The sequence below is a fragment of the Hetaerina americana genome, unplaced genomic scaffold (assembly GCF_022747635.1).
Source record: "Hetaerina americana unplaced genomic scaffold, ioHetAmer1.1.p SCAF_43, whole genome shotgun sequence".
In the NCBI taxonomy this organism is placed as follows: Eukaryota; Metazoa; Arthropoda; class Insecta; order Odonata; family Calopterygidae; genus Hetaerina; species Hetaerina americana.
In genome coordinates, this window is record NW_027287019.1 from 3545175 (window position 1) to 3558754 (window position 13580).

A 13580-nucleotide genomic window follows, 5' to 3' on the forward strand; every position below is an offset into this window, starting at 1 on the left:
AAATGTAATCTTAGAGGGGTGATGTAAACGAAAAATTGCAAGTGATTAAACGCGGGAAAATGGAATGCGGCAAACATAGCTTTTGTTGGAAAGAAACCATAAAATATAGGTTCTGGGCCACAGAATAACCAATCACTGATAGATTGAGAGGCTCAAGAACAAAATAACTGAAAATAGGGAGCTGTGTTATTAAAGTATTAATAAAATTTACAGAGAGGTGAATAAATCCAGTGGAAATATGTAAAGAATCTATGCGTTGAATATAAAAGATCTGAACTACCTCTTATATTTCCAAAAACTACTTAATATGGCGGATCGTGAGATTTAACCCCGTCCTCAAAAAAGAACGGAGTTTTCTTAAAATGAAATTTAAGGTCCTAGAACGTTAATAAATATGGTAAAACGTAGAACTAAAGAATATGTGCATAAAACAAATCCCACGGTCAGATTATTGATTCCAGGCTTAAAAAAATGGCGGAAAATGAACCCGGAAAGAGTCAAATTATTCACGACATGCCCTTGATGAAAAAAGAACCGACCGCAAGTGTCGCATAACTATACTGTCATTATTATGACAATCAGTGCATGGCAGAGGAACGTGGAAACTTTGGCACGCTTAGTCTGACGGAAAGTGTAGCCAAGATATTTGCATGAATCACACTCGTAATGGTTTGAAGTAATGCAGAGGATTTCCTAGATGCATTTCTGTTTGGACGTAGAAACGTATGGGCAAGTTGGTTTGAGGTCACGATTATTGGTTAAAATTTCTATTGAATAATTAAGATCCGACGGCTATTAATGGATGGAATACCTACCGTCGTGTCCCGTCGAAACATATGGATTTGCAAAGCTGAAAGTTTTCGTACTGCGTGTGGTCTTTGACCCTGAAGTATGCTAGAATAATTTCATTTTGCCTAATAATTTCTGAACTGAATTGAGTAAATAGGAAAATATATGCTAGGCCTTCGTTGAAGTGTGTATGTGCATATATATATAGGGGCCTTCTTCAAGAGTCTCTCTTGAAGAAGGCCCCTTAGAGGGCCGAAAGCTCGAACAATTTACCGTGTAAGTGTTCTTTTATATGTGTCTATTCTTTTCTATTTGTGTTATGTTGTGTCAGCCCATTATTGTGCCGCTCGTATGAGTTTTTCCGGACAATCGTTATATATATATATATATATATATATATATATATATATATATATATATTATATTGCAGGTTCCCCCCACCTTTCCCCATCCATTTGAAAAACCCTAACCCCCTCATTCCTTACCGTTTCCTCCTGGTGCTGCACCCCTTGCCACACACCTTTCTGGTGGCTCGCAGGGTATTGATGTAGATGTACGACATTTTATGCAAAAAAGTATGGTAGGACTTCCATATTTCTCTATTTTGTCTTAACTGGAAATATTTTTACCATAACATTTTTCGCATTTCTGGGTGACTCCGGACTTAAACCTTCATAGTGACAATCATGTTTCCCTTTTAAACTTTTTATGTAAATTAATGCAGTGGAAAAATACCAAGTCTATCACTACGTTGAGTACAATGTAAACCTCACCTCCACGAAGTTATTTCCACTCGCACGCATACCAAGTTTGGACCTAAATTTAGTAAATGTCGACATCTAAAGTGGATTATAATGATTGAGAAACTCGTGTTGATTTTAGGGAGATAATACGCAAGGCGAGTATACGTAAATAGATTCATAGATGAAACAAGTATCTTCAAAGTTTTATAGAGGTCTCAAGAACCTGTTTAGGAGAGACAAAGTTCCTCTTTTATTTTGGTTGTTTGGTCCAATCGCCAGTCACAGAAATAAAGTCTTTCTCACCGTGCATTGTAACTTGCGTCCGAGGATAATTTTGAGAAAGTATCATCTTTCAATGTTCTGCCCGGTTAATTGAGGTTTCAAGTGCGTCATGGCGTCGCTCAAGTGGTAGGTGCGCTCGTGTGGCCAAGAGTAGTGATCTGAACTACTCACGCACGCCCTATCGATCCCTCTTGGCAGCATGGTTTGCCTATCTCTTGGCGGTGATCGGGCTCCCGTCGCATCAACCCACGCGCCCGCTCGCCCGGCCCACGCGCTCCAGGGAATAGGCAAGCAAGAGAGCGGGTGCCCTATCGCATTATGGCGCGCTAACCACATCCATGTATCGCCGGGGGATCTGTCGCGGAAAGGCTGCTTCCGTTGGGAGTTAAGTTTCCAACGCTCGAGGAAAGTAGACGGCACCGATTCTGAGAAAGCCTAGGCAACTTGAATGGCAATTTGGAGCGTGCTTATGATATTGCAAAACTGTTTCGTGCCACTAGTGCATGTTCACACAATCCGTCAACATGTGGTGTAAAGTTGCATTGAGTGATAGATAGGTTATGTGATACACTAATTGAACATACCTTTTGACACTTAGACTCTTTGTGTCCTAAATATCGTATGGCCTATCTACATATACATATATCCCCGCAAGCCATTGCAAGGGCGTGTGGTGGGGAGTGTACGGTCACCAGTCATCTTCCTTATGTTTACCCCTTGTTACTTCCTTATTCATTTCTTTTTATTGATTTTATATTTCATTGTATTCGCAATTGTTATTGGAAGGAATTTTGGTAAATCTATCCTTATTCAATGGGAGCAGAAATATTTTCAACATTGTCTCTTAATATTAATTGAATATACTTGCAATGTGACTCCAACTACAATGTGATATGCTTCTTGGCAGTTTTAAAATTATAAGCGACTAATTCCATTTTATTCTTTTCAGGTATGAAAAACTTTCGTCTCTGAATACCGGTTTGAGCTGCTTGTCTGATAAGTAATTTTTTAATTTATTTACTGTTAGTGATGCATTAGTTAACAAAAGGGTACTATTATTCACAATTTAAAGTAGTTTATTGACTTTTTTGCTGACTATGATGTAAGAAGTGCTTGAATCCTGATTTCTTTAAACCAATGCACACTGCTGCTAATATCTAAAAATAACACTTGAGTTTCCTCTTTCCCTATTTAATTTCATTCCAGGTTTGTGTAAATTATCAGGAGTTTAAATTTGATCGCATTTTTATTATATTATCTTATTATGCATGTCATAAAAATACTTAACAAATGCATCCACAATTTAGGCAAATATACTTATTGGAAAGTCTCTCGAAGGGTTATGTGTGTATAAATAGTAATTTATTGTCAGGTGAGCCTGGATGATCATAATATTTTTGGAGGCGTTTCCATGGCCAATGATAGTGAAGTCGGAGAGAGAATGAGTGGGATCTAAGGAGAAGGGGCAAGAGAGAGGAATGAGGTAGATAAAGAGGGCGTTGCAACGCCTTTCTGGTGGCAAGGCCATCTTCATAAGGCAAAGAATGATTACCGAAAGACTGCGCAACTGAATGTGGGGGAGTAGGATGGAATAGGAAAATAATTGGGGAGAAGAAGGAGGGTAGGAGACGAGGGGAGGTAGGGGTGGGTTATGTCAGTGAAGATTTTCGAAAGAAGGGGGAGACATAGTTGCCGAGGTGTGAAATAAGGGAATTATTGTTAGATTTACGCGTGAAATTACATTCATAGTAGCCAAGATGATAGTCGGGGGGGAATGCTTACGATGTTTACGTCATCGGGAGATACGGAGTGGTGGTGGGCTTCGGTTAAATATTTTTCGATGTTGGTTTTCCATAGTTCATTTTAATTAAAATGCACTAGGTACTCTTTGAATCGAGAGAGTAATTAGTGAAGAGTAAGTATGAGAAGTAATTGAGATGCTATTTTGTATGGGAAAAGAGGTTAGCCATAAATTTAAGACTTACGTGGGTGGTCTGAAAAGTTTCCGACCTAACAAAGATACAAGACATTTTTTCTGAAATTTTCTGAGTCGGAAACTTTTTAGACCACCCATGCTCAATGGGAGTTCAATATATTTTTGGTCGGGTATAAAAGGTAAGGGTGGTGGTGGACTTGATTAATGTTTTTTATTTATATTTTTTGGGAACTGGTTGTTTCGAATCGGTGTTGTAACCTGGAATGAAGGATATGTTATCTTTCTGAATGGATTTTTTTGGAAAAGGCATATTTTTCGAAGTAGCAATAGCAGGTAATTTTTGTATTCTATTTTTATGTTTGGGGAATCGAATCAGAAAACGTCAGTGAGGGTCAGTCAGGAAGGCATTTACACGTGTGTTAACCTCGGAGGTGTCGTAGATGAGGAATAGGCCATCAACGTAACGTAACTGAGTGAGCGGGCAATAATTGAAGAAAGATGTAACGGTGTTTTCAAAGTCATTTGGGCGTAGTGCAGCTAAGGGGAACGAATGATAGTGCCAAAATTTTGCTTGAAAATTTGATTGTCGAATTGGCAATGGCCAGTATTCAATCAATGTATTCATCTCTTTCGGTGGTGTTTAAGTTGTTGTATTATCACCAGGTGTTTTTAACCAGGTGGAGGACAAGATTTTTATTAATAGAAATACATTTTTATTTACAAAATATGCTATATTTTCCGAGTTTATAAGTATAATATCTAAGGTTATATGGCAGTTTAAAAAAATTGAAATGGAAATCGTTCAAAAAATTTATAAAAATTCCAAGACCAGCCAGCGTGCTTGGAAGTGGTTTAAACTCGATGAGTTTACCGCGGAAGGTATGGATCGTGCTGAAAAATTGGTGAATAGATTTTGGAGGAATAGTTGAATTTTGGAACGCAAGGACTCGAGCTGTTAAGCGAGAGCTTCAATTTGGGATGAATCAGATTATGGTATAAATTTAGAGCTAGTTTAGTTTGTGAGAAAATCTCGTCTAAGAATTATTTTAAGTTTTCTTTACAAACCGGAATTTAATATTCATAGACTTTAATTAGTTACTCGGTTTTATTTAGGAGTAGAATGAAGGTGCCTTTCTCTTTCTTCAAATTTACTATTTTTTTGGAGTTGACGGACTTGATGGTTTGGAAATGGCCATTGGCCGGGGTTTGTTTGGGTTGGGTGAGGGACAGATTGTCTTTAATTTTGACGAAACTGGAACTACGGACGTAATTTTTTCTTCATCCGGCAGTTATTTCATGGCAAATTTCCGCAATCAGGACATCGAATGGGGTTTGGCTTGTTTGGAGAAAGCATTGGAGGCCTTTGCTTAAAAGGGCGACTTCATCCCGGGAGATGTTAGTGGATAAGAGAATTCACGCAAAGTTTTAGGGAGAGGAGGAGGATAAACATGATAGTTTCAGGCTTAACTAGGTGGAATTAATTCATAATGAGGGTAGTTAAAAAAACTTTGCTATTCCTCATAAAAATTTTTATTATGTCGCACAACCATGGTTTCCATGCTACGCATCCACCTGATGATGATTGGCAGCATTTAAACAATGGTTGTGCAATATATTTAAACTTTTCTTGTGAATAGGCAAGGTTTTTTCTCCATCCTAATCATAGGATAAAGGCTGGATGGGAGATTTGGACTACATAGGAGTAGGTGGGAAAGTTAACGTTGGCCCCTGAGATATCTTCTTTATCGAACTCGTGGAAGCGCGTAATAACATCTGCATCTTCATAATATCCAGCCACCTGGTGATAATTGCGTGCGGCAAGGATATTAAGCCACCAGCTATGCAAACACAATAAAAAGTCCTGTCACTTCTACACAAATATTTATTTAGTATTTTTTAGTAACCTGGAAACCACTGCTATGGTGCGTGGCAGGGGATGAATACACACGACTAATTTTGACCTGAATATCAGATCCCTACCGCGGTCAGTTAATGTTACCCTGATCCCCTATTGTTCGTGGAAAAAATGACATCTTAAATCCATGTGTTCGACGTTAAATCTCTCTAATGTCATTTAAATGATCTCTCCTACGATAGGGTAATAATACATTTCATCGTCACTTCTAAATAGATGTCCTTTTAGTTTATGCAAGATATTTAATCTTTAATTTAACCTTCGCTTCGTGAGTGTGTCCCAACTTAGATCCTATAATAATTTTGTTACGCTGATCAGTTTATCATGACCACGTTTTGCAAACTAGGCTACCTTCTCTACGCTGGAAGCGATTCCGCACTAATTCGACAATGAAAACCAACTTTGTGAGGATCCCACTTAGCATATTCTAAATGAGGCCTAATCAATGATAGATAACATTTCTCTTTGACCTTTCCATCACATATAAGCAGTACTCTTCTAATGAGCCCTCATTTTTTGTTAGCTTATCCATAGATTCCTCGTTTGTGTTTCACCCAGGAAAGGTCGTGAGTGAAGGTAACGCCTTGGTATTTAATTGATTCTACACATTCCATTTCGGTGTTCCCAATGCAGTAGGCGTTCGGGTGGGAATTGCTCTTTTTTACAAAAAGTTATTACTACTTACTTTTTTAAGTTTAATTCCAACTGCCTAGTGTCACACCAGCGTTGTATAGCATTAAGGTCATCTGATTAAGCTGCTGTGTCCACAGCATGACAGTTGTTATGGTAAAGCACAGCATCATTGGCAAGTATACGTATCTTACTAGTGACTACGGAGTTAATGCCGTTCAAGTGAAGAAGGAATAAAAGAGGTCCAATAACACTTCCCTGGGGAACAGCCGAAATGACATCTAATTATTTCAGGTAACTCCATCAATGCCTACTCTTTATACCCGACCATTCAAAAAGTTTTCGATCCAGGCTAGGATATTTTTCGTTTGATCATTCACTGAATGAAAATAACCACACGAAAGACAATACTTAAATGTAACAATATTCAATATCAATAGTTATCCAAATCCATTGGGCTCAGTATAATAAAAAATGGTCAATAATAAATTTGAAACTCCAATAGCCGTAAACAGCACTTTTAAAGAAAAATTCAGCTACTTCCCCGCGGTTTATTTACGATATGTTGACGACATCTTCTCTGTATTCGATACGACTAAGTGTGAACTTAATGACTTTGTGAACAATCTCAATAGTCTTTTCCCTTCCATCAAATTCACTACCAATGTAAAAAAACTGTTTACGGCTATTGGAGTTTCAAATTTATTATATATTACTAGCCGTAAGAGCTCATTTCTATCAATAAAAAATGGTCAATTTATATTCATGCTGGAAGTAGACAAAATATATTTAATACCGTTAGTAGTTAACCCCTTCGGCTCGCGATCATATCTATTTTGATACCCAATCGTATGAGGAAAAAACGGCATTTTAAATCTATTCGTTCAGCTATTTATCTCCCTAATTTTACGTACGTGAACTGATCTACCAAAGCAAATAACTTACCCAAAACCGTATTTTATGTGCACTGGAATGGCAGTGCTTAACTATTTGCGTTCATATGTGTGCGTTTATTCTACATGACTTGCTTAGCATGGATCCCTTATTTTCTAAGATTCTCGATTTCGGATGGGCACTGGCCGATTTATTTGAAGCCATTCAATTGCCCACCGTTAGTTTCGTCAAAAATTCACGCATTAAATCCCATACTCTTTATGTTTTGCTCTTCGGCGAGCACAAAATCCATTGACGCTTGGAAGAAGCGGGTTATTAAAGAACGGAAACCCCGCCTTCGCGGAGAACCGAAAAATAATTGCTGTTCTAAGTGGACGGCGGCGTTCTGACGGGGTTGCCTATCCCCCGCAAACGGAGCGTGCAAACCTCTTGCAGGATGCCCAGGGGTCGTCGGGATGGTTGTTGCTGGCCCTGACGGAAGGCGGGAGGGCATTCGGCGGAAGCGAGTGACGGGGGTTAAATACATACACCTTCACGGGTGTGTGGGTGGGTGGGTGGGGGGGTATTTGAATGCGTTCTTGGACGGAGAAATTCGAGGGGGCGTGGAAGGAGTTGAAGCGATTCAGCCTCGTGCTCCACCCTCGTATTTGAGACCCGTGAGATTGATTTGGTACGCGATATGGGGAGTTTTGTGTACATATGGATATTATTTTATGCGAGGGACTTCCACTTTTCCGCTCAGGGCCGCTTTTAGAGAATCCACGATGATTTCGTGTGTGTTTGCCTCAGCCCGCCGAACTCTTTGCGGCTTAAAGAGAATTGCGTCCGTAAAGCATGCTCAAATACGTTCGTGGATAAAATCGGGAACCGTTGGATACCGTTCTAATAAAAACAATTTTAGTCTTTCCCAAAGCTAATTTGTTTTTTTATGAAATAAAAAGGAATCTTCTCTTGAAGTGGTAAAATCGTAAATTATCATGTTAACTTAAATTAAGATTCTCTTGGATATTTATGCTATTAATTTTCATCCTCTTTCAATCTAAAAAAGATTAGCAACTGAAATGGAGCTAATTACAATTCAACCTTCATCGGGTAAAGGTATATAGTAATTATCCTACAAGAATCAAGTTTTATGAATACCTAAGTAATTTTGCAATGCCATTAATAACCATTCAATTGAAATTCGAAAACTAATGTCACTTATGTAGCACTTATGTAGTATGTATGAACTAAGTAGTTTTTATGGGGGGTGACCAACAGCTTAGGTCATTTGCGCCATGTCTCTCGTGTATTTACCAATTTTTCCCAGGCAAGAGTTTAAGGAAGTCTCTTTCCTGGTCACACTGCTGCTACAACTTGGAATCGATATCTGTCGCAAATTTTATATAATTATGCATATACATATTTATACACATATATATAAACCATAAACACAGTAATCAACCCGAAGGTCGGTTTGGTAGGTGGTGGTAGAGTTCACCCAGTACTAAGCCCTATACGGCGTGTGAAAATTCACACATCAGGGTAAGAGGGCCAGTTCCTTTCCCTGTGCCGGTTATGGTTTCCCAGAAAGATCTGGTACCCGAAAAATCACATAGCTTGTTTGGAGCTGCAGATGCCCAGAGTGGCTTACCCGCGAACCCGGGCCCCCCAGGTAGTAGTCCAGCGCTCTACCCACTGGACTACCGCGACCCACATATATCAAAAATTTGCTCCCATTAAAAGTCCCCATACTCCTAATACTTGGGAGTTGGATAGGTGGAGGGTCTGTGTGACAGTGGTATAGCCAATTATTAAGTGACTTTTTTCCAATTATAAATTGTACCATTTACAAATGATGTACGGAAGGGTGCTTTCAACATAAAATATTATTATCATCGATTAAAAGGAGTTATTTTCGGATCTTGAATTGTTAACTTAGCCAGCATTAGATATAATATTTAGTTTGCCATTGCGGAAAAATATAGTTTCCAGATTAAAACTTTTAATTTGCCTGCGTTCCCTGCATTGGTACTTTCCCTCAATTCGTACATTCTCTATATTGGTACATTTCCTACATTCAACATTGCTTACATTCATATTTAGTGCAAATCTGGATATTTTTACTTTGTTGAAGGAGACCCTGAATTCACTTTTTGTTTTAAAAACTATACTTTTATTTCTAATTTAAAGTAAGAGGTATACATCAGAGTGATTAACAATTTATTTCCTCCATGGTCTAGGACATTTTACTCAGGTAAGAAATTCTTCACATTTATTCTAATCACCAGGTTTTTGACCGAGGATAGTTTATCTTTAAACTTGTCGTCTTTTTGTGTTCTTCTTATTAAATTACCGATTCTTGTCCACGCACTCACCCAAGGGCTAATGAACTCTGCTTATGAAACATTAGTTTTACACAAACTAATGCGTGGGTGTCGCTCCCTGATATCATTTTACGTGTTCCCTCGTAAGTATGGCTGTTGAGGAACCCTATGAGCATTACGTATTCCAAATCGCGAAGCATAAAGCGCAGCGTGGGCCAGTGTCCACTCATACCTGCCTCGAAAATGCGAACGTGAATAAGTGTCAACGAAATTATATGGGAAACAAACGGTCGTGGTGTCCAAATGGTAATAAATTCATCGTGCTTGATCAAATTACGAGAGAATTTGGATTGTTTACCTCTACCATACCCTTGATTCGATCAATGATGGCTCTGGCAAAAATGGGGTCTAATTTCTTGGATATTTGATGCGAGTGAAGTACTCTGAGAATGAAATCATTTATCAAGAAATATATTTTCATTATTCCAGTATGGGTTTCTTCTTTATATATACATATTTAATAACAATTAATCGCCAATGAATGCTTATTTATAAATATTGAAATAACTTAATGCATTAAAGAATTACAGAAATTACCTATACTCGTTGCATATTTGGTAATACACTAATCAATTTTGGCCATAGCTAGTTAAGTTGTTATCTTTTGTTTAGCTTTATGCTTGTATTCGCATTTAATTTTGTTTGGTGATTCATGCTTTCATAATAATACGCATATGTTTGGAAAAAAGTTTGTTGTATACTTCCCAATCGGCTGCAAGTGTATTGATCATGAGAAGAGAAAGATGTGGAAAAAGTACAAACTACAAGTGAATTCTTAAATCCAAAGGCGCTCTTTGAACAATAACGCACTGATTGACGTCAATTGCGGAGCGTGAACAATGGAACCCAAAGTTGAAATTTTTTCGGTGGTGCGACCTTTATTGCGGGCGTGAATGATGCCAAACACCGTCGAAGGGTAATATCGTGATCCTGGCTGGCCACCTTTCCCTTTCTCTTGGCGTCCAAAGCAAAAACACCCCCGTGTCATACCATGGTACATCGCTCAAATGGTTCGGTCTGGAGATCTAAATAACGAATCATTTTTCCTCGCGCTATACTTCCTTATATAAATCGTTTCATTATACTATCGATCCAAAGTGTTCAATACCGTTGATTTCTTAAGCTGTAAATTTCCCTAACTTATCTTTTTGTTTTTTCCCAAAATCGCTGTTACGACGCTAAACAAGTTTCCTCTTTTTCATCGATTAACTCTTATTATTTGAAAACATGGTAAACTGTTCGTTGTGAATGTTATTTATTTACTTATTTATTTATTTATTCAGTATAAGTCCGAAAACAGCACATTTTGGCCTTTACATCGAACTATTAACAACGATAACAATGGTCACATTTACAAACACCCAAGCCCTAGATGGAGGGAAACTCACCCAGGCGGGGATCGAACCCGCGACCCTTGGAATGGCAGACGAGGACGTTATCCCGCCGCCACCGGGTTCGGCAATTGCTTTTGCATTGCATTGCAACTTGCATTATCTTTTTGCTTTCATTGTCTTACACCTCTGGCTGTGCAATTAAATAAATGACGCTGCCTGCTAGTTTGTAACGGTTCTTGACGAAATTAACAGAAATGTGTGCGCTCACTATGGGTAACATGCATGCATTTTTGCCTGACTGGAACGTAGCAAAAATTTCTACGTCGTGTTCTACACTTGTCAATTGCAAATGACATTTTTCACCTAATTTGATCAATTTTAGCGAACAAATAATTAATAATTTAACTATCCATTATATTGTAATGTGCGGGACATGATTTTCTTTCGAAATATAAGCTATTCCACTACTGAATTCTGAAGAGTTTGTATTATCTTTGTGGCCCATTCGTCTCATTTAAACTATTTGGTGATGCTATTTATATGTATTGAAGACCGTGAATCTTTGTTCTGACGTCTTAATGCTCCTAAAAATTTTTGATAATTGCATTTACCTTTTGCGGTCCTTATGCATGCATTCTCAAAACCTTATATCCATTCTATATTTAAGCGGATTGAGGAACTAAATTAGCCTTAAATAATAATGGAGGTTATACATGTTGTATCGTGCACTATAGTAGCTTGCCCACGCTCAGAGATATTCAAATAATAATGCTAATGATTTTTTCTATGGTGAACTATTAGGGGTGGGTACCACAGGTGTACTGAATATCCACCTTGATGCAGCAGTGCAAGAGAGGGCTTTGCTCTCCATTTTCGAGTTCGAATTAATTTTCACATCTTTCCTGAGCTCGTTAAAGCGCCGCAGCCTTCGTTCGATATGCTGCCGTGAGAGAGGGCGAAAGGGGGGTCCGAAAAAGTGTCGTCACTGTTGAGGCTGTCGATGAGGAAGGAAGGGAAGGGAATGATGGCCCGTCTGTCGTTATCGCCTTTTCATAACATCCTACTTTCGCCCCGTCCCGGGAGGAGGAGACGCCGGCGCCTAACTGCTCCCCTCACCGCAAGGATGCTAAGCGCTCCCCTCGTTGCCCCATTGTGCCCTGTTGTGTACTCCACTTTAGAAGCTCGACATCCACGCCCCAACCCCCTCTGCTCACATGCCGTGCATGTATATTAAACGGAGGGGGGCACATAGGACCATAGCCCCGTCCCCTCCCCATGCTCTAGCCCCTAGGCCACTTCCGCATCGGCCTCTTCCTATCCGGGGACCCCACTCCTCGCTTGCACGCTTCCTAATGCGCCCTTTCACTGGCATCACCTCCGCCGCGTTGACGGCACGGCGATTACGGTCGATTTCCCGCATTTTTCAAGTTCGTGTTGGTGAAGGCGCGACAGAATCATGCACGTTTTGGTGGAGAGGTGAGTAGAGAAGGTTCCATTAAAACAAATCCATTAGCGCGAAAATGATGCCTTGATAGAGGAGTCCCATCTACTTCAAGCATTGATATATTCATGGTAACTGCGATGGGGAGCTAGAATGAGTATCTTTAAGCATTGTGTCTAAAAAAAGGTCATATTTCCAATAGTGCTCGCACCACAAATACGTGTGTGTGGTTTTGATTATATATTTATTAATTTATTTATGTATTCGAAACAGAGCGCTCCCTGGCGACGACAAAAAATAATAAAAACAATTTTTAAAATATTTCAGCATAGTAACAAAATAGAAAGGAAACTCACAAAAGTAGTTTTGACTACACAGCGGTCATCATCAGAATCTGATGATGACGACCGTGACGTTGAAACGTTAAGACTACATATGCGAATGTCCTTTCTTTGTGTTTCTGTGTGTCCATGTTTTAATCCGTTGCTTACATATATGTTTATATGTTTATATATATATATATATATATAGAGAGAGATATAGATATGCATATATATGTTATACCATTCTCTATGTGATTGAAATTCAGGGATCGAAATTGAAGACGCCGCAAGTTTATTTGTAACCTTATGGCTACATATCTGAAATAACTGCTTGTGTTAGTTAAATAATCGATGAGGAAATAAATAAAGGTGAAATAATAATGAGATCCAATAGCACAAAATCGCGCGATTTAAATTGGAACGACGATGGTTTTTAGAAGAAAAACCCAGCTTTAATTAAATATTTTATAGATGTACCCTTCGCAATTGCTTATAGTAGATAAAAGACCTAGGCGTATGCGACGGAACTTCCGCAAGGCCTCGTGTGAAATTGCGTGCATTTTAGTCCAATTTTTCGGTGATTAATGGTATTTTCCTCGGAACCGGAGCAATGAGGTGCAAAAATGGCAATATTGGATCCCTATTCACGCGAAACGCATGAATCAAAATGCTCAGTAAATGCCACCGTGGTATCCACGACATGCCTAATGTAGTGGGATTGTACACTTCTTTACCTGTATCTAACGTATTTTTCAAATTGAAGATTATCATAGAAGTATTAACTTTGTATTCTTTGCGCTAAGATTATGGATGTGATTCATTGTAATTCAAATCAAAATGTTACCATAACTCTGCTTATATACGCTAAAAATGTCGTCTTTTTTTCATTTTATGTTGGTGGATGAAAATTTTAATTCTTTCTCTGCG